The following is a 23,233-nucleotide window of genomic DNA, read 5'->3' as shown; positions in this document are numbered from 1 at the left end:
ATGAAGGCAGTATTAAGAGGAAAGTTCATTGAATGGAGTTCATTCTTTCAAAGAAGAAAAAGTCAATAAATAAATGACCTAATACTATTATCTCAAAACCCTAGAAAAAGAAGAACAAATCAATACCAAAAGCAGTAGAAAACAGGAAATAATTAAAATCAGAACTGAAATCATTACAATTGAAACAAAAGAAACAATTGAAAAAAATAGACAAAACAAAAAGATGGTTCTTTAAAAAAATAATTAAAATTGATAGACCCTTAGGCATGCTAACAAAGAAAAGGAGACAGAAAACTCAAATCACTAATATATGTGATGAAAAAGGACACTATAGAAATACAGAAAATAATTAGGAATTATTATGAAAACTTATACTCCAAAAAAATAGAAAATATTGATGGCATCAACAAATTTCTAGAGGCACATGACTTGCTCAAATTGAATCAGGATGATATGCACAATTTAAACAGATCAATTTCAAGCGATGAAATAGAAGGACACCATCAGAAGCCTACCAACCAAGAAAAGCCCAGGACCAAAAGGATACACAGCTGAGTTCTACAAGACCTATGAAGAAGAACTTACACTTGTACTCTACAAACTATTTTGTGAAATAGAAAAAGAGGGAATACTTCCAAATTCATTCTATGAGGCCAATATCACCCTGATTCCAAAACCAGGCAAAGACACATCAAAGAAAGGAAACTTCATACCAATATCTCTAATGAAAATAGATGTAAAAAATTCTCAATAAAATTCTGGCAAACCAAATACAAAAACATATCAAAAAGATGGTGCACCATGATCAAGTGAGGTTCATCCCAGGGAGGCAAGGTTGGTTCAACATACGGAAATCAATAAATGCAATTCACCACATCAGTAGACTTAAGGATAAGAACCATATGATCATCTCAATTGCAGAAAAAGCATTTGTCAATATAAGCATCCCTTCATGTTCAAAATACTAGAAAAACTAGGGATAAGAGGAACATATCTCAACATCGTAAAGGCTATCTATGCTAAGCCTCAGGCCAACATCATTCTAAATGGAGAAAAATTGAAGGCATTCCCTCTAAAAACTGGAACAAGACAGGGATGCCCTCTTTCACCACTTCTATTTAACATAGTTCTTGAAACACTGGCCAGAGCAATTAGACGAAAGAAATTAAAGGGTTACAGATAGGAAAAGAAGAACTCAATTTAGCACAATTTGCCAACAATATGATTCTATACCTACAAGACCCAAAAAATTCCACCAGAAAACTTCTTTAGAACTAGTAAATGAATTCAGCAAAGTGGCAGGATACAAATCAGCACCTGTAAATCAAAGGCATTTCTGTACAGCAGTGACAAATCCTCTGAAAGGGAAACGAGGAAAACTACCCCATTTACAATTGCCTCAAAAAAATAAAATAAAATAAAATACTTGGGAATCAACCTAATGAAAGAGGTGAAAGACCTCTACAACAAAAACTACGTAGTTTCTTCTTTTTCTATGATCCAGGAACTCATGCCCTTTACCTGGTCATGACAAAGATTTTCCAACTTGATTTTGAAACTTGAAACAGACAAGGGAGAACTATCAGAGAGTTCCTGTTGCTCCTCAGCTGTCTGTTTTCATCCCAGTTTTACCAGCTGTGATTATGTCTCCTGAGACATAATCTGAGACTGGTGGTTCCGTGGTCAGCCTGTGTTCATCTTACTTCATCCTCTTATCTAAGTGCCACCCAATCACAGAATGGGATGTGACTCTTCTCTAAGAGATATATGTCCCAAAGTTAGATTTTTTTAAGAGTGAAACTTTAGATAACCAAATGATCCAGATTTTTTTTTTTTTTTTGGTCACAGCATAGTTGTATATAATTAAAGAAAACAACTGTGATGGTGCATCCTAGTAATCCCAGGGACTGGGGAGACTGAGGTAGGAGGACGGCAACATAGTGAAACCCTGTCTCAACATTAAAAAAAAAAAAAAAAAGACTGGGGACGTAGCTCAGTGGTAGAGTACCCCTGGGCTCAATTCCCAGGACCACAAAAATATTAATTAGGCACAGTGGTGCATGCCTGTAATCCCAGTGGCTCAAGAGGCTGAGGAAGGAGGATCTTGAATTCAAAGCCAGCCTCAGCAACAGGGAAGTACTAAGCAACTCAGTGAGACCCTGTCTCTAAATAAAATACAAAATAGGGCTGAGGATGTGGCTCAGTGGTCGAATGTCCCTGACTTTAATCGCCCGTATCCCCCCACAAAAAAATTTATATATATGTATAAATGATATATATAAATCATCATTATAATAATTAAAGAAAACCACGGTTTACAGTAGCTGTCTTAATTTCAAAGCTCATTATCCACTCAACTAATCTTTGGAGAATGTGCCTTATTTTTTCACCTTTTTCTTATAAGAGAAGAAATCTGAATTCATGTCTGTCTACAAGATTTTTCAATTCCCAGTCTTATTTGGAAATTACAAGCTCACAACCATCCCTACAAGTATTTGTCCCATGTCACAGGAATTGCTGAGTTGGGGTTTTGGTGTGGTTCTGAATATTAGCATATTCATGCTCTCTGTGCTCTGCTTGGATTCCGTGGTGGGGGGAATAGTGGAGCAGAACAGCAGGTGGTTTCATCAAAATCTCCCTGAAACTCTGAGCTCCTCATTCCTAAGGTCAGGAGGCAATGTGCCAAAGGTCATGTGGGGGCAAAGGGCATGAAGACTGAAAAGGATTAGAGGGAGATAAAGACTCTGGGCATAAAAGAGCCCCTGGGAAAGCAAGAACCTGGCTGGATGTATCACATTTTTATTATTTAACTTAAAAAAAAAAACAAAAAACTTTATTTTTTCAAAGCCAGCCTTCTTTTGGTTGGATGCATTGTGCTGGGAAAGGGGAGAGGACAATTTTTCATCAAAATCTACAAATTCCCTCTCATTTTCTCTATCCTCCTCTATAACCAGTGACACACATAGAATTATTATTCTAGCATCATTTTTCATCATACCTTTCCCTGCAATTCTAAAGAAAAAGAAACGGACGCACGCAGCACATACACACACCAGCACACTACACCCATGTGTGACATGCGCACACAGGTGACAGGTGTCCACAACAACTGGGTAGAAACCACACAATGAAAATCTCAATTCATTTCTAAGTCTTTAAATCTGTGTGGATAGTGGTTGTTTATTTTTCATTTAATCTACCTGTCTACCCTTCTGCCTATCCTTTATTTACTTAGGAGCCTGTAGAGACACCTGCAATTTTGATTTTTGCATAACTGATATTTTGAGTAAACCAAAGCCCTGTGCCTGCTTAGACCCTAAGCTGCCCAGCAATCCCCTGCTGACACCAGCTAGCCAGTGTCTTTGAGCATGTGGAATGAAGTTTTCGCCCTTTCTGCAAAGCCTTTGTGCTTTCTGACCTCGGGTTCTTTACTTGGGCTCAGTGGGTCATTCACCTTATCTTTTCATTTGCCCCCAATGACATGGCTGTTGTATGGCTTTTGTATTATTTGGGTTTTACTATAAGGCTTTCCATGGGACAATGTCCTAGCTAGAGTTCTTTTTTTCCCTATTATCTTCTCTTTGCAACTTTTCTGTTTGTATGCAATTTACAGATTGACAATGTGATTGTAAACTGTTCAAATGAAGGCTCAGAATACAAACTACTCTTGCCTTTGCGGTTCTGAAGAGTGCTTATATACCTACCTGGTAGGAATGAGTGTCATCCAGTCAGTAGTCAGAAAACTGGAAGGCAATTCTCAAGGGCCTGAAGCTACTAGCCCAAGACAAACAAGACACTGTTCACACTGACATTTTACTATTTGTATTTCTTGAGTGCTTGAAGTACTTTGGATTAGTCTTCTCCTTCAGACATTTACAAGAGGCTGTTATTAATTTTTAAATTCTCTTTCTTTTGGGGGGGTGGGGCCTTGGGAAGGGAGGAGGCAGTATCTTTCTCATGAAGTTAATCCCATAACTTGAATGAAATTCAAGTGGCCTCTCTATGGGCTTCCAGAACAAGTACTTTCAAATGGAAGCATTCTAAAACATGGACTAATAAAAAAGTCAATCATTCAAACAGATGGACTAATAAAATAAAATTTTAAGAGAAGATAAGTTGATCTTGGGGAAATGAAAGTTTGTGACTTTTTTTTTTAGAGATGAGGTCTCGCTATGTTGTTCAAGCTGACCTGGATTCTGCGAGCCTCCTGCCTCAGCCTCCTTAGGGTCTGGAATTATAGGCCTGTGCAACCATGTCTGGCTCAAAGTGCATACATTTAAATTTTCCTTTGCATGTAGTCAAGATCCTTGGGAGGAAGTCGTTAGTCTTCAGGAGGAACTGAAGAGCAGTTTTCTCCCTTGACACAGTTTGCATTTTTGAGTACTGCCACTTAGAGGAGGATTTTTGTTTCACTCAATGGACTAACTGGTGAGAGGGTTATTGGGTCAAACTTCACTATCCTAAGTGTCCCTAAGCTGGCAGGAGCAGGCAGAAGCCATGTATTTGGTTATGTAACAATTCATACTTCCAAATATTGGGGGTCTGGAGTAAAGCTTGCAAATCTTACATTAATTTGTAATCACTGTTTTGAAGTATATTATGTTGTTCTTCTTCTTTTGTGTACTGGGGATTGAACCCAGGGATGCTTTATCACTGAACTACATTCCCAGCCTTTTGTACTTTTTATTTTGAGACAGGATCTTGCTAAATTGTTTAAGGCCTCCCTCACTAAGTTTCTGAGGCTGGCCTCCAACTTATGATCCACCTGCTTCAGTCTCTGGAGCTGTTGGGATTACAGGCATACACCATTGAGCCCAGCTTGAAGTATATTATATCCTTTCAAACAATAGAGTTAGGGTTGACCTCTGTACTGGAGAGCTGTAAGAAATCTGTACCAAGTGCAAATTTGCCCATCCTCTACCAAAGGTGCACAGTTCCTAGCAATCACACAAACACCTTCCACGCCTATCATTATAGCTTTATGTCCTTCAGTAGTAAAGTATTATGGCACATCTATAGGATGTGCCCCTGAGGTCAGAGCCTGTGTGGCACATCCTATATTACCCCCTCAGTGTCAGAACAACATCTTGCACTTGTAAAGCATGCAGTGATATTTGTTTGAATGAATAAATGATATTTGTCATGTGAGGTGAAATCCACAGTCTACATTGCATAGTATCAGGTACCTGGTAAACTTATTGCAGTTTTTATAATATTGCTATTTACAGTGAAGTTCAAAAGCAAGATGATAATTCATTAAAATCTTCTACTTAATGTCTTATTTGAATATTTTTCTTTTCTTCCTAACAGCTTTCCTAGAAAAGGGCAAGGAAGAAGGTTTTCTCTGGTTTACTGATTTTTAAAACCAGCCACCTGCTGTCATCCTGGCCTCTCTTCTCACCACAGGCGAAGACATAACTCATAAACATGAAAAGCAAAATTACTCCAGGGAAATTCTACCCGGTCACCTTTCTCTATTTCACTCCGAAAGAAAATAGGATTCATTTCCACTATGAAATTGAACTTACAAGACGCAGTCCCATTGAGGACTTCCTGAGTATTTATGGGCTCAAACTGGTACCGAACCTGCCCAAGGTGCTATTCCTGATTTTCAGATAATTTGAAAAAAAAAAAAAACACAAAAAACTATTTCTCTAGCATCAAGAATGGAATACAACTACAATGATGAAAATATAAAAATTTGATCACCTCTTATGAGCTGTCACCAGGATAAATACCATGAATTACTTTTGTGGGCATACCATCTGCACAGGTATCATTGAAATAAGTTCACTTCTGAATGATCTTTTGTCAAAGCAAGGAGAAGATTTAAAGTCATAAAAGGGTGGTAAAGCTACCATTATACATATAAAGCATCTCTATCTACCATCCTTCAGAGAGTTCAGTTTTTTCCCAGGGAAGATATTTGGTTTATTATTGTCATAAAAAAAAAAAAAAAAAGCCCGGGCCATCTATACTTAAATTGGATTCCTTCTGTGCTGTTATTTAGTATCTTTCTAAGGATTTGTTGTTGTTGTTTATTTTACTGTAAAACAAGAAGAGTAAGTTACTGGGCATCTTGATTGCTCCTGGTTAGAAAAGGGAAAAGACTCTCATTTTGGCAAAACTCTGCACACAATCATTCATCGTGGTTTGTATGTAACTATACTATCTTTTAAGAATGTACCTTTAGAAAACTGAATGCAAATTTGGGTGTATCTATTTATTCAGTATCATGCTAAAAATCTTTTTTAATATCTCTGCCAGCCTGCCTGCCTGCCTTCTTCCCTTCCTCAATTCCTTTAATTCTCTCTCCCTAGGCACTCCTCCTTAAATGTATTACCTGTCTGACTTCTAATCTTATAAGAAAAAATTAACATCTGTTATCAGACAACACAGTCAACTACTTCCATAGTTATCAACTGACCCGGCGATGTTGCCCTTCATTCCTAAGTTATTTTAGTTCCTCCTTCCCTTTCCCTCCAGGATTTCAATGTTAGGGGAATAAAATTTATTTGAGGGCTCACGGTTTCAGAGGTGTCAGTCCATGGAGAGCAGGCTTCATTCCTTGGGTTAGAAAGAACATCATGGTGGAAGAGTGTGGCAGAGGAAAGCAGCTCACATGATGATCAGCAAGGCAGCAAGGAGAGAGAGAGAGAGAGAGAGAGAGAGAGAGAGAGAGAGAGAGAGACACTCTCCACTCACCAGATATAAAATATATACCCTAAAGGCACAACCTCAGGGACCCCCCTCTTCCAGCCATATCCTATCCGCCTTCAGTGAACCATTCAATTGATCCCAGCAGGAGATTAATTCATGGATTAACTCTCATAACCCAATCATTCCTCCTCCAAACCTTCTTGCATGGTCTCACACATGAGCTTTTGGGGGACACCTCATATTCAAACCATAATACCTAACTACTTTCTAGCCCTATCTAGTCAATCTTAGCCCATGTCAGTACTTACAACTGCTCCCTGCCTCATCTCAATTTCATGGGTCCAGTTTTCTGATCATTATTCTCAGTAGCCAACTCTAAATTTTTTTGACATTGTGGTCCCTCCAAGTCCTTTGAGCCTACCACTGTCACCAGCCTTCACTCTCTGGAGATCTTCATTCCCCTCCTTATCAGGCTGAATTCCACAGTCAGTCATTATAATCAGATCTTTACAAAGACTCTCAGCTCCAACTCCTCCCTGCCTAGTCCATAGCTACCCCTGTGCAATTCTGCATGCCTGGAGAAAACCACAAAATTACCCCGAAAGGTCTAAGAACCCTGAGGAGGTCCTCAGTGCTTCTAGGAAACGAGGCAACAATACTTCATTGTTTCAGTGCCTTTGGAAGTCTAACTGGTGTCTTGAACTAGATTTCCAAAGTTACTAAACTCCTGATCTATTCCCTTCCTTCTTTCCTTCTTTAATATTTTTTTCACATAACCACATCCAATTGATCAGGAAATAACATTGGCTCCACTATCAAAAATAGTACCAATCTGAACCATTCTTATCTTTTTCCACCATCTCATAATCTTTTCACCTTTGTCCATCTACCATCGATTCTCAACAGGACTGAGAAAGTTCTTTGATATTTAAACCAAGATCACAATTCCTTTGAAAATCCTGCACTGGCTTACTTGTTATCCAGAGAAATGGCCCCCAAATCCTTTCATTTCTATGGCCATTAGGGCATATGCAGAACTGGTGTGACTTGAGCTATCTCATTTCCTACCACTCCCCTGTGGACTCCCTCCCCTCTGTCATGGTGGTCTCCTTGTGGTTCCTTAGGTAGGTAGATGCCCACCTGGGCCTCTGCTCTGTTCTTCCTGGCATGCTCCTCTTCCATACACCTTGCTGTTTCCCCTCTTCCTTCCGGTTTCTATTCAACTCTTAGCCATTGGGATGAGCATCTCCCTGTGAGTCCTCTTCAACACTGCAACCTCCTCTAATCTCCAATTTTGCCTCTACTTTTATTCCATAGTACTTACCACTTTCTCATAGACTCTATGTATTTGATTTATGTATTAGGATCTTGCTACTAGAATGTAAGATCCACAGAATTCTGGATCTCTAAGTATTTTGCTCAATGAGTATCTTAAATTCCTCAGAACAGGGCTTGGCATGTGTTGTAGTTTGGTTCTTAAATGTCCCCCAAAGACCAAGTGTTGAAAGATTTGTTACCAGGCTGTGGGACTATTGGGAGGTGGTGAGAACTCTAGGAGGTGAGAACCTAATGAGAGGAAGTTAGTTATTTGGGGGGTATGCCCATGAAGAGGCACTTCCTTGCCACCATGAGATGAGCAGCCACCTATTCCCATCAAAACTAAAACAAAAACAAAAGCAAAACAACAACAACAACAAAAAGCCCAAAGCAATAAGGTCAAGTAATTGAAGCCACAAACCAAAACATACCTTTTCCTTTATTAAGCTGATTTTTCTCAGGTATTTTATCACAATGATGGAAAACTAACACACAGGGCATGTAACAATATTCACTGAATATTGGCTGAAGCCATGAATGCATTAGCAAAGGAAAAAACTGGGAACAATGAATTAAGTTGGTCTCTCTGAGCTGTTTACTTGAGAACCCTTTTCTTGAGACTTCAAAAGAAATTCTTTCCCCAAAGTGCTTTGCCTTATACTAGAACCTCTATGACTGAGTCTGTCTGGTTTCTCAATTAGAATGAGTTCCAAGTGGACTGAGACATTTTTCCCTCACATCATACTGAAGTAAGGTGTTCCTGTGCCTCAGCCTCTCGTCATGATTATGCACACTGTGGGGACCTTACACAAAGTGCTTTTTGAAGGACGGAACTAGGTGAGTGGCCTCATTATGGGGTCTGATGTAAAATCAAAACTCAGAGCAGGTTCACCTAAAAGCTTAGCCAAGTTTCATATGTGCCTGGCTTGCCCTGAAAGAGAACCCAAGTGGAGAGATCATTTCAAATGGAAACTATGCAAAATTCAGTGGCTTCATGTGGTTTTAACCCTAAACCAGGTGGAACCTGAGGCTTTGGCAAAGGTTCACTTTAAATTCTTAACTGCGGAATGTAAACCAAGGAGGGAAATGCTGGGGAAAAAAAAAAAAACAAAGTGAAACAAATCCCTTAGTTTTAAACAATTTTGGAGCCACGGATTTAAATCAGTGCCCTTTAAATGCCATTTCACTCAGACTCCAAACAAGTACGATCATTATTTTGAAAAAAAAAATCTCCTTCAATAATGCATCAGAATTTCAGGGGTCCTTAATGCACATGTGGAGATTAAATGATTATTTCCACCTGGCAGGTTGTGTAATCAAAGAACAAAGATGAAAAGCCGACTTGCTGCAGGTAACTGAGAAGAATGAACCGATAGAGATGACACCTCGTTCACGGGAACTTCCTTAGCCTGAAATACTGCTGCTTTTCATTGAAAGGAGCCAGAAATATAGTCCAAAAGGAACAAAAAAGAATTTAAAGAATCCTGTGCATCAAATGAGATTGAGTATTACAAGACTGTGGTACCGATAACAACAATACTGTGTGAACCTGAACTGACCTACATAGTAGGTGTAATGTGGGGTGTGTGTGTGAATGGAATACTTCTGAATTTTAGGGAATTTTAAATAATGAAGTAAAGATACCCTCACTATAAGAGATGTATCTATCTCTCCCAGAGATTTTAAGCGTTATGATTTTTTGAAAGAGATTTCCCTAGGCCTTACATTCTTCCAGATTCAGTTACTTCTTTTGTGAAACCTTGGGCACAGGTATTCTACTCAGTGCCCTGGGAGGCTAAGGCAGGAGGATCGTGAGTTCAAAGCCAGCATCAGCCACTTAGCGAGGCCCTAAGCAACTCAGTGAGACCCTGTCTCTAAATAAAATACAAAAAGGGCTGGGGATGTGATTCAGTGGTTAAGTGCCTCTGAGTTGAATCTCTGGTACCAAAAAAAAAAAAAAAGACTTTAGAGGGAAATCTTTAATGCAAACATGTAGAACTTCCTTCCCAATTTCTACAGTTCATAGCTATCGGACTATGATTCTTATTTTGTAAGTTGACTTTTTGATCACAGAAAGATAGCTGGATAGCCAACTCAATTTACATGAAAAGCTATCATAGTCTTTGGAAGATTAAATGACACTAAAATATGGGAATTTATAATCCTGCTATATGCTTAGAGAAATCCCTGCAGGTTGATAGTGGTATTTGCCAATTTCATGGGCTGAATGCTAAAAACAGTTTCTACTACTTTACTTCTATAACAAGTTGTCATTACTGTCCTATACTGCCTGAAAATATGTGATCTTGGCTTCCGGATACAATCTTAAGAGTTGTGAAGAATGTTAAGCATAGAATTTGTCCAACCTTAGCACTGATCACTAGCTTATGTGCCTTCTTCGATTGTGTATTAGATTTCTCTGTTGCTTAAAAGGGCATGTTACAGAAGTACTTTGGTATTTATATCAATGTCTCAAGTATGGGGTCTGCTATAAAATCAACACTCAGAGCAGGTTCACCTAAAAGCTTGGCCAAGTTTCATAGACACCCTAAATATTGTGGCTTGCTTTAACCACAATCACTCAGTCAATATTCATTATAACTGTTATGTGCTAAACTTTCTATTAGGCATTGCCAATAGAGATCAATGAGGCCCAGTTGCTACCAGGGAGGGTAGGACTGACTAGTGGGAAGGGAAAAAAAATAAATAAAAATAAAAACTGTGATAGAACTTGAACTTCCAGTCATGATGGAGTCACTGGTATCAGACTGGTCCAGGTACAGGTGAAGTAGCTGTCTCAGACATTGGGCAGGCTGCAATCCTTGAGGGGAAGGAGTCAGGTGAGATAGGTTCTCCTGGAGATGCTTGCTGGACACTGGCCCCGAGAGAGAAACCTGGACAGAGAGGAGAGAGTGCTATCTGGAGAAGTGAAGTGGAATTTGTGGGATAGAGGAGGAGAAGCGAGATCCACATAGAGCATTCCAGAATCTGTATGGGGTTGCCTCAAATCATGGAATACGGAGCTACAGATGTGTAGAGTGAGACTCCAGTGTTGAGCAGCTGGTGATGACCAGGGGGCTGCCGGTTGAACAACTACATTTGGCATGGCTGGGAGACATTCAAGTCCTGACAAGCCTTAGTGGGAAGAGCTGGGTGCAGATGAGGCATTCATGAGAAACACAGGTGGAGACCTCAGAAAGGCCAAGCCTTAGGAGCTCTGGAGGACAGATCATTCTAGATCTGAAAAACAAGCTTTCAAAGAACCAGCGGATACTCAACTAAATTAACTGCCTCCTGAACACAACAAAATATTATTTTTTTTTTAAGAGAAGACAACAAAATTTAAACTACCGACAATATCCAGCGGTCAGTAGAGTATTGCTAGATGAAAAAGCCAGAAAAACAACGTAACCTTGTTCATAGAGACATGGAAATGACATTGAAGATGGACCCACCAAATGAAGCCTCTAAAATAGCCATGCTCAAAGACTTGAAGGAAAACGTGGCTACAATGAAGAGACAAGTGGATGCGAGTCAAAAGGACCAAATAGAATGTCCAGAGGGGAAAAGCGCAATGCCTGAAACGAAGGGCTTTCAGCAAAAGTTAGTTCTGTCTCACTGATTTGGAGAGCATGGGAAATATCAACTAGTCTCACATGGGTGCATTTGGAGTACTGGGAGGGGGCGGCGGCCGTGGAAAAAGAATTCTAAGCACTCATCCCTGAAAAACTTGCAGTCACGTTAACAAATATAAAATTCTACACATCTGAAAAGTTCGACTAACTACAAACACAATCATCAATATAATGAATACCATAACAAAAATATATAACCCACATGCTTATGATGCATGTGAAACACAGATTGAGTATCTCTAATCTGAAAACTCCCAATCTGAAATGTTCCAAAAGGTGGAAATTTTTGATCATTGACATGGTGCTGCAAATGGAAATTATACACCACGAATCTCTGTTTCATGCACAAAATTATTAAAAATATTGTATTAAATTACCTTCAGGTCAAGGCTTATAAGAAACATAGCTGAGGGGCTGGGCTTGTGGCTCAGTGGTAGAGGGTTTGCCTAGCATGCATGAGGCCCTGGGTTCAATCCCCAGCACCACATAAAAATTACCATAAATAAATAAATAAAGGTATTATGTCCATCTACAATTAAAAAAATATTGAAAAGAAAAAAAAAAGAAACATAACTTAATTTTATATTTAGATGTGGGTCCCATCCCCAAGGAGTTTTATTTTATGTACATTATATGTGTGTGTGTGTGTATGTGTGTGTGTGTGTGTGTGTGTTTGTGTGTGTATATTCCAAAAATTTTAAAAAATCTAAGATCTAAAACACTTATAGTCCCAAACATTTTGAATAATTAGCTAGTATTTGTGCTTTTGTTTTTCTTCTTCATTCTGCACACCATCTGGAGTATGCACTGATATCTCCCTTCTTTTCTTAGCAGTGTCAGGAAGACTGAGATCTATGGTCAAGAGAAGGGAGAGGCAGAGGTAGGCAGTAGAGGCATAGAATTGACTATACAGAGAGACTCTCCTCTATTCCTGCTTCGTTGCCATTGACTTAGTATCTGGATGCCTCTCCTCTTATCTGCTCCATCCATGCCTCATAATTAACTTGCCCCTACTTGACTCAACCCCTCCATCTCACTGAACTTCTTGCACCAAGGTTCTGGCTCTCCTTTTGGCTGTCCTTCCACCTGACTCTTCAGGGCTCCATGGCAAACTCCATTCTCCTTTCCCTACCTTGAGTCCTTTCATCTCCTTAAAACCCTTGATCCCTGGTTCCTTTATCCTTCTACTCTTTCTTCAGTGTCTTGCCAGCTCTTGGCATGCCTGTGTATAAAAAAGTAGTGAAAAAACTAAAAAAAAAAAAATCCAAAGTTGGTTATTTTAAGAACTTTGAACAACATATGATATGTAATCAGAATTTTGAATTCTAGGGCTGGGTTTGTGGCTTAGTGGTAGAGCGCTCGCCTAGCATGTGTGAGGCCCTGAATTCGATCCTCAGCATCACATAAAAATAAATAAGATAAAGGTATTATGTGCAGCTACAATTAAAAAAAATAAATGTTTTTTTAAAAAGAATTTTGAATTCTATATATAAAATGCCTTTTTCTATGTCAAGTGCAGGGACATATGCCTGTAATCTCAGCAACTTGAGAGGTTGAGGCAGGAGGTTCGAAAGTTTGAGACCAGCCTTAGCAAACTTGGTAAGACCCTCTAGTTCAGAGGAAGAGCACCCCTGGGTTTGATCTCTGGTACCAAAAAGTAAAATAAAAATATCTTTTTCAAAACTATACAATACAAGGAGAGTTAGTACCCTCCACTTGGTGGAAAAAAAAATCCAAAATACTTAAACTTTTCTTCATGACATTTCCTTTCACAATATTCTTTCTCTTTTGGTACTAGGGATTGAACCCAGGGCGCCTAACCACTGAGCCGCATCCCCAGATCTTTTTATTTTTTATTTTTATTTTGAGACAGAGTTTCACTAAGTTGCTAAGGGCCTCAGTAAATCGCTGAGTCTGGCCTCAAACTTGTGATCTTCCTGCATCAGGCTCCAAGCCGATGGGACTACAGGCATGCACCACCACACACGGCTCCTTTCATAATTTTCTAAAGATATTTTCCCCTATTTTCAACAAAGGAATCTGAATAATAGCACAAATTGAAGAGGAGGAGGCTGTACAGTTGTCAACCTGGAGCTTTAGTATCACATCATTTAAATAGCACCGTAATATAGCTCTAAAAAATTAACAAACGTACATAATTTGCAAATAAACTATTAAAAACTGTTTTGATGACACATGTCATTAAACATCTATCCAAACCCATAGAATAATACTGAGAATGAGCCATGATATAAAACATGAACTCTGGGTGACAATGGTGCGACAACGTAGTTTCTTAAATCCCCTCAAATAACAGATATAACAGGTGGGCCCTCTGGGGGCAGTGGGGACAATGGGGGAGGCTGTGCATATGACGGGGTGGAGTGAGGACATGGGGATACCTCTGGACCTTCCTCTCAGTTTTGCTGTGAACCTACAGCTGTTTTTTTAAAAAATAAAGTCTTAAAAAAGTGTTTGATGAATCGGACCCATTTTATTCCTTTGTGGCCTTCAGCATCCAGCTCTGTGAGGCTGCACTAAGGGAGAGAGTGGACTAGGGTGTATGTGTCCATTCTGTCTGGAGCTCAGAATCTGGGTCCAGCATCCTGAGAACCTCATCAGGAGGATGTTCTTAAAGGATTTAAGTAAGTATCAGTGTTTTGTTTTTTTTTTTTTTTTAAACTCTCTTTTTTTTTTTAGAGAATTTTTTTTTTAATATTTATTTTTTAGTTCTAGGCAGACACAACATCTCTGTTGGTATGTGGTGCTGAGGATCGAACCCGGGCCGCACGCATGCCAGGCGAGCGCGCTACCGCTGAGCCACATCTCCAGCCCCTAAGTATCAGTGTTTATTTGCCAATATTTGTCAAATCATCGTTGGATGGAGGCGGGGATTGAATGAAAGACTACATAAATGTAAAGGAAAGTCAGAAATTAGAAAGGTAAAAACTGGTTTCAAAAAGGTTCTCCAGGGCTGGGGTTGTAGCTCAGTGGTAGAGCACTTGCCTAGCAAGTGTGAGGCACCAGGTTTGCACCAGGCACCACATAAATGAATAAAATAAAGGTCCACCAACATCTAAAAAAATTTTTAAAAAAGTTTCTCCATGTGTACATATCAAAATGATGATAATATTCCCAAAGTACTTTCCTATTCATGCATCATTTGACTTCCTCAATAACTTTTGCAGGTGGATGTGTGAGTATTTAAAGTGTGGAAAGGCAAGGTATTTTCATTGATTGTTTGGGAGGCAAATGCATATGTCCTACTCTTTTCTAACACCAGTTTCCATAGGACGAGGGCTGTGAGCCAAGAATGGCTCCTCCCCATTTGTGGCATTATTGTCTACTTTGTCTATCACTGGAATTTTAAATTTCCTCTTGTAAGGACAAAGCACCTTATTACATGTTAGACGTTTTCTGAGCTCTTACTAACATTTGAAATCATCTAACCTTCATTCAGCACAGGTGAATGAAGTTGATTATTACTGGCCACCATTTCTCAGGCACCAGATACTGAGGCACACAGAAATGAAGTCACAGTTAGCAGATGGCACAGCAGGGATTCAAACCCAGGTAATCTGACTCCGGAATCTGTGATCCTAGCCTCTATAGCACACTTCTCTCAAGGTCACTACAAACTGGCGGGGGGGGGGGGGGGGGGGGGGGGGGGGGGGGCGGGGGGGGTGTTCCATTTTAAAAAGATCAGATTACCTTTGCAGGTGATAGCTCTTGCACTCTTCCCAAAGGCTCCCTGAAGTAGGAAAAGCTCTTTCTTACGTCACCCTAACATACATCATTTTCTATATTTGCAGATATCTGCAGAAGCCAATAGCTCAACCTAGTTATGATGAGGTAGATGACTGGTCTTATTGCCCACATGAGTCGGGGAGAGAAAAAAAAACAAAGTTTTGAGAGTCAGAATTATTGTCTGTCACCTTTAGGGGTAAGCTGTCACTAGATAGTTATTCATACATGTATACACAAGTCCTGCCATACAAACGCTGTCGTAATATTTCCACAACCAGAGAGAAAGCTCTTTAAACTAGCAGGGCTTCTAAACAAAAAATGTAAACTACATTCCTCTCTTTTCACCCAGAAGGGACAGTTCAGCCCTTATAAACCACTAAGCTAGTAGTGTCTATGACATGTTTGAAAGAAGTTCCTCTATAAATCAATGTTTGGGGGTGTAAAAGGCAACAAGAAAATTGAATATTTCCCTGAGAGAAAGGCACTCTTGTGACAGGCACTGACAGTGAGCAGAGGGTTGTCATGTTTTATCTCTGGCCTCTGTCTGGAGATTCAGATGATAGCAATTTCTCAACCATTTTAGTGCATGACAGAAGTCAATCAACAAAATGTTAAAAGCAATAACACCTACCATCTCCGGGAAATAGTCTTAGACATCTTTCTAATTGCAAAGATGATTTGGAGTCAACTCTGACCTGAATTCCAACAAGTGCCAGTGTATACGACAATACATACTACTTTTATATTTTTTTAATTCTGTTTTAAGAGCTTAAGCCAGTACAGATTATCCATTCTATTTTATTTTATGCATTTTAGTGTTTTAACTGCAGTGAATATGTAGTTATAATCCTAGCTATTCTATCACCTTTCTACTTTGCAAAACATTTTTAAATTTTTGCTAACCATCAAAACACAAAACACACATACACACACACACACACACCACAAACACACACACACACACACACACACACACACACACAGGGTTAGTTTACTGGCAGAGAGAGACATAAAACTAAAAGAATAATGAGGGAGAAATAAGGTGCTGGGAATAAACACAGGATGATGGGAACTAAAGATTACCACACATTACCTTAGCCTTTTAATATTACAACAAGAACAATAGGTTATGTTAGAGTGGCTTCCTACATCTGCTTCCCCCTAAAGTGCTTCATACTTTCAACATCCCAGCGAGGGAAAATGGAACAAGTACATTTTAAGTTTATACAGAGTTACAGGATAAATAAAATGCCTAAAACCAGATCCAACATCCTGCTTCTCACTTCAGTGATCTTTGGAGAGCAGAATTATGTGACTTGTATTATAGCACACTTATCATCAGGAAAGACACTCTATAGCCCTGTCTATAGCACAACACTGACCACTCCAAATACTGTTGGGCCATGGCCTATGGACACTGTGCAATGCTGAGCTCATCACACCTGTACCCCTGACTGGACTGGACTCCCATGGATACAGATGAAGTTAATCTCTTGGGACATTCATATTTTATGTAATAAATAAATGAATACATTTTTAATGTAGAAAATGTATCAAATCCCTTTTTGGTACAAAATGTAATTGCTGAATAGTATTCCAAAGTGTTTTTTAATCCATTCATCTACTGAAGGGCATCTAGGTTGGTTCCACAGTTTAGCTATTGTGAATTGTGCTGCTATAAACATTGATGTAGCTGTGTCCCTGTAGTAAGTTGTTTTTAAGTCCTGTATACAATGGAATATTATTAGGCATTAAAAGAGAATAAAGTCATGGCATTTGCTAGTAAATAGATGAAGTTGGAGGAGATAATGCTAAGTGAAGTTAGCCAATCCCCAAAAACCAAATGCCGAATGTCTTCTCTGATTTACGGCTGCTAATTCATAGTGTGGTGGTAGGGGGTGGGCATGGGAGGATTAGATGATCTCTAGATAGGGCAAAGGAGAAAAAGGAAGAAGGGGGCATGAGGGAAGGAGAGACGGTGGAATGAGATAGACATTATTACCCTAAGGACATGTATGAAGACACAAATGGTGTGACTCTACTTTGTGTACAATCAGAGACATGAAAACGTGTGCTCTATATGTGTGATATAAATTGTAATGCATTCTGCTGTCATATATAACAAATTAAAATTAAAAATATATGATCACAAAAAAGGATTAAAAAGGTAAAAAATGTCATTGCAAGAAATTTTAAATATAATTTTATGGTGAATTCCATCATAGAAGCCACGACTAGCTTACTTGCTTTGTAAACAACAGATTTGCTTTGCTTATTATAACACCTGTATTTTTGATGCTGATGAGCACTGACTATAGATAATGGACTTGGATGTCTTTAGAGGTTATCAAAAATAAATAGAAAAGAAAACAATTAAGTCGAGACCTGAAAATTTGGGAGCTTCTGATAGTGCTGACAATTTGTTGGTAAAATTTTTGGTTACTTTTGAAAATTTCAGAGTGCTGGGGATTGAACCTAGGGCCTCATGCATGCTAGGTAAGTGCTCTACCACTGAGTTATATCCTTAGTCTTTTTGAGACAGAGTCACTTATCAATTGCCCAGGCTGGCCTTGAACTTTAGACCTTCCTGCCTCAGCTTCTTGAGTAGCTGGGATTAAAGATGTGTACCACCAGGGCTGGGGATGTGGCTCAAGCGGTAGCGCGCTCGCCTGGCATGCGTGTGGCCCGGGTTCGATTCTCAGCACCACATACAAACCAAGATGTTGTGTCCGCCGAGAACTAAAAAATAAATATTAAAAAAAAAAAGATGTGTACCACCACACCTATGAATTTTAGCTATTTTTAATTTCTAAATAATTAGTATATCTCAAATACCCTATAACCAAATTACCTTTCATTTTAAAATAAGGGTAGCAGAAATCACTGAAGTTTAGAATTTGCCAAAAAAACAAACAGAAAAAAAAAATATGCCTCTTTTTATTTTGATAGCCATATCCAAAGCAGTTTTCAAACAGCTTTGTCCCATAAAAACCACAAGTTCCTTTACAACCTAGATTCTAATGAAGGTTGCCTAGGAATTTGAGAGCAAAAGCATTAGATGGATATGAAATCCCACTAAAATCCAACTTATTTTTTACATTCGCATGCAATCTATGAAAGAGATCCTGACTCTGGATATATGCATATACCTAAAGCTCAGAGAATTTCCAAAAATGAACATTCCCTACAAATTCTCCAAGTTACAGATACTGATGTAAAATACAGTGTTTCGGTTTTACTAGTATACTCATATAGGGGGAAAAAAATTAGGGGGGAAGTAGCTATGTGGTAAAGCAGTTGGCTAGTATACACAAGGCCCTGAGTTTTATCCCCAGTATTGACTACTCCCCCAAATTAAAAAAAAAAAAATCTAAACATTTCCTTTAAGCTCTATTAACACAATGACAAAATCTTAATAACAAGATTTGACCTTCCCACCTAATTAGTCCAGGGATGGCTTCTTCGAAAGTCTAACTTTCCTATATAATTATGATGCACTCTTGTGAAATCTAAGCAGATAAATTAGGTCAAATCAGGACACCATCGAGAGAAGAAACCTAAAATTGAATGCATTTGCCACAGGAACTAGGAACGCAAGATCAAATGCTCCTTCTGAAAGCAGAATTAATCAACCCCATAAATGCTCTAACATGGCAAAGGCAGTGTTTCTTTTCAGGAAGTGGCTTCCTGAAACTTTCTACTGAGGAATATATTCCATTTGAACTTCAGTGTGCCACTCAAAATCATCCTACAAAAAAAGAGCAACAATTGAAAACATCTGGCCTGATACCAAGTTATATAATTGCATTCTGTTTCTTTAAATTGAATATGTTTCAAGAATCTGGACCCAGTGTCTATTCTAAACTGTGGCACAGTGATTTTAGACGAGTGCTGTGAGTCCAGAGCAGGCCATTTCTGCACATCTCATCTTCCAAGTCTGGGAGCAGAGTTTCATGTGAGTAGCGGCTCTTACACCCCTCCTGAGAAACATCTCACCAAAATCATCTCTTATAACTGTGGTTCTGAGAATAGAACAAGACTATTGTTGTGTGTGGCCTGATTTCATTTCAGTGATTGTCCCAGTGAAGAATGACATCACCCCATTCTTTTTTCTTGATCACCACTTGTGAATGTCCCTGAGACCCCACCATCTTCATAATTAAGCTCTATCCCCCGCCCCTCCCAGCCCCTGGCTGCCAGGAGAAAAACTATTTTCTTCTTAACTTCCTGCTTGAATGTATTATTATGGCAAGAGCAAAGGGTTTTCCTCTGGTCAGCCAACATGCCTGCCGTCTGTGTCTTCATCATATCAAACAAAGCACTATTCTGTGGGTACCTAAAGCATACTGAGAGGGTCATCTACTGGGACAGGTCTCTGTCTGATGAGAATATAGAGAAGCCAGCTAAATACAGTGTAACCTGAGGGGCACAATATTTCTCATTTCACTAGCTCACCAGGCGGTGGGTGTAGCTCAGTGTTAGTGCTACTACTGCATGTGTGAGACGCTGTGTTGGATTGCAAGCACTTGCAAAAACAGAAACACCCCCTCCTCTGTCCCCATGAATCCACTGGCTTTAAAGATGTACTGCCTAAATGGACTCATTTAATTATGTACATACATGTGTGCAAATGCGTGTGTTTGTACATTCTAACCCTTGTGTATTGCTCAGACTGCTACTGAAAACACATGACAGTCTTTTTGTCTTAAAGGGATAAGAGGCTGATGTAGAAAAAGATGCTACTTTAAAAACTGGCATTGGATGGGGCTGAGAATGTGGCTCAGTGGTAGAATGGTCTTCTCGCATGTGTGAGGCACTGGGTTCGATCCTCAGCACCATATAAAAATAAATGAAATAAAGGTATTGTGTCTATCTACAACTAAAAAACAACAACAACAACAACAACAACAAACTGGCATTAGAGCTTAGCACAGTGTTGCACACCTGTAATCCCAGCAGCTCAGGAGGCTGAGGTAGGAGGATCTCAAGTTCAAAGCCAGCCTCAGCAACTTAGCAAGACCCTGTCTCAAAATAAAACATAAAAAGGGCCAGGGATATAGCTCAATAGTTAAGTGCCCCTAGGTTCAATCCCTGGTACCAAACAAAACAAAACATTGGCCCTATCCAAGAGAAGGCATTGACTCTGTTTTGGGATTGTTAACTCTTGCAGGGAAAAAGCAAAACAAATGCTCTGTCCCACACCGTGCAATAGACCATGTTGCACAAATTTAAAAGAAAAATGAAGAGAAGGCAGAAAATTTAAACTGCCTTGTTATAAAGATAAGACAAGAAAGATATCAATTCTGTATTCTATGTTTCAAGTTATGTAAAGTATTAGATAATACCATATTAAATTGCTGCTTTGGGAACGGGGGTGGTAGAGTGTTTGCCTAGCATGCATGAGGGTCTGGGCTTCAAACCCAGCACTGTAAAACTAAATAAATAAACGAATATTAAATAAACTAATAAGTAAATAAAAGAATAGCCAAACAGCAGCGATTTTCTATTATTCCCACCTAGAATATATTCACAAAGACTGGTATCGCTTATTATTTTTTAACTCTATAAAAAAATTTCATGTTAGGCAGCAACTATTTTACAATGAAAACATACTTTTAAAATGATGTTAGAGTTCTGTTGCCTTCTTTAATGAGCAATGTTTAAAGACAATAAGGGTGCTCACAAAGATGAAGAGTCTATTTCACATACAGCACCCCTACATTCAGAACTCAATTCTGCAAAGATTTAAATGCTTACTAGATACCATGATCTTAGAGTTCTTAGGATCATGTTTACTATTGATTCCTTAAAACGACGTAGTTTATTATTGCAATTGATGGAGAATTTTGAAGTCACTTAAACAATTGATGTATTAAATTTGCCTTAAAATACAATATTATTAAAAATTAAAGTGCTGGGAAGGCACAGCTAAGGCATAGTTATGGTGATAAAAATTTCTATCCCAAATAGGCATTAACAGGGCTAAGCAATTTCCTTACAAACAACGTAGCCACTGTTCTAAACGATCCCATCTGTGTGCACCAAACCTTGTCCGACAGTACAATATTAGAGGCCAGAAGGTACAATAACAGCCATTCATATTTTGGCAGGTGCATTTCAAGCCGAAAACCAGGTTCCACAAAAAAAAAAAAAAAAATTGCAATCTGTTCCTCGGGTGTAAATATTTTTGATGAGATTTAATTGGCTTTTTGGTGTCTTATTATATTACCTTTCCTTAAAATAAGAGATAATCTTCTGCCAACTCAGAGTGGAAATGTCTGAGATTTGTTTATAATAATATCTCCTGGTTCCATTTCTTGAGTTATGTACGTTGGAGGTGACAAAAATTTCAAAAAGCTACAGATGAGCAGTTCTTAGGACAGAAAAAAATATTAAATTGAAGAACGTGATACCCAGATGACATGAGCAGAGGGGTAATAAAAAAAAAAAAATGTGCAGGGCAGCATTCTGAAGCCATATGGTCCAGTAAAGCGGTCCTTATTTTATAAACCTGACTGTCCAAGCACTCAAAGGACTGATTTCTTTCTACAAAGTATGCTGGCTGAGAGGACTGTGGATGTGTGAATACAGATGTAGCAAATGACTCAGCTGCTTATCTCATCTAGCTCAAATGACGGAGTTGGATGAAGAGGGACAGAGGTCTTGAAAGCCAGCAGTCAGTTAGACATTGTATTTGAAATTTCCAGCCCAAAAATGGAAAAAGCAGATCAGCGCCAGCTCTCACAGGGAACCCGCAGAGTTTTAAGAAATAAGTGTCCTGCGTGTTAAATTTGAGCAAGTGACTCTGATCCAATATTTGAGAAACACTTATTTCTGTTTTCCCATAGAGTATGCAAAAAAAAAAAAAAATGAAAAGGATGTAAGGCTTCAAGGGGTGGATTTAGCCATGAATGGGAGGAAAGTGTGAAGTGAAAGATTACTGGCTACATAACAAACAACATAGAGTTCCAGAAAAGTGACCTTTTCATTGCACAAAAGAAACCAAGATAGATGCTTTGATGAATCAGGTCTTCAGTAATCTCCCGGGATGGAGGGTGGCCTCCAGTACTCAAGTGTTCTAGATCTTCTATAGTTACTATACTACAGGCCAACCTCTTTCTTTTCCACAGAAACAATGATGCCCTGGGCTAGAGGTTGACCAAGAAATGCTTGGCAAACTGACTCAAGAAGATAAAGAACTTCAATGAAGTTACACTTCATGAACTTTATCTATGTTTATCCTTTTAAGTTTCTGTTTGGAATATTTCCTGAGATCTTCCTTTTAACTTGTCTTCTGTTACTACTGATTTGAGTTTGTGGGTGACAAACATGTGACACAGGGTAGTTATCAGCCATTCATGGTAATACCCCAGCCCTTCTGCACACAAAGCTCTGAGAACAGAAGGAAAACTGCTGATGCTTATGATGTGACGTCCAGGCCACTCCCTAGGGGCTGGACACTTCCAGCCATCCCTCTTCTTCGTGTGTCATTTGTAGAATGAAGACAAACTGTTTAATTTCATAAGCATTAGGAGAGCTGGATAAAACAACCCACAAAGACAAACCTGAAATTCAGGCCAGACCTGAAGGTTTTGTCTTTCTGTGTGAGGTTCATGAACTTTTTGGTGATTAGAGGATGGTTCCAGGTCAACCTGGGCCAACGTAAGGCTTCGAAGGGAAATCAAGGAAAATGCAGTGATGTTGAGAGTAGCAATTTGAAACCAGAAGAACTCAATGGTTTCCATTGCATTAGTTTTGGTTGGGGTAGAGTTGACAGACATTTGAGAAAAGATTCTTGGGAGGGTTAACTCATAGGGATGCAAACTCCTCAGAATTTTTTGCAAATGCTGAGGTGGGTCTCCATAACTCTCCCC

General features: G+C 39.1%; 1 protein-coding gene across 1 annotated transcript in view; it reads right to left on the bottom strand.

The window, feature by feature from the left end:
- Positions 1 to 23,233, bottom strand: part of LOC113177100 (extracellular sulfatase Sulf-1) — a 148,722-nt gene that overhangs the window by 113,776 nt on the left and 11,713 nt on the right.

This window comes from Urocitellus parryii, chromosome 7 (genome assembly GCF_045843805.1).
Source record: "Urocitellus parryii isolate mUroPar1 chromosome 7, mUroPar1.hap1, whole genome shotgun sequence".
NCBI lineage: Eukaryota > Metazoa > Chordata > Mammalia > Rodentia > Sciuridae > Urocitellus > Urocitellus parryii.
This window is presented reverse-complemented; position numbering and strand designations above follow the sequence as displayed.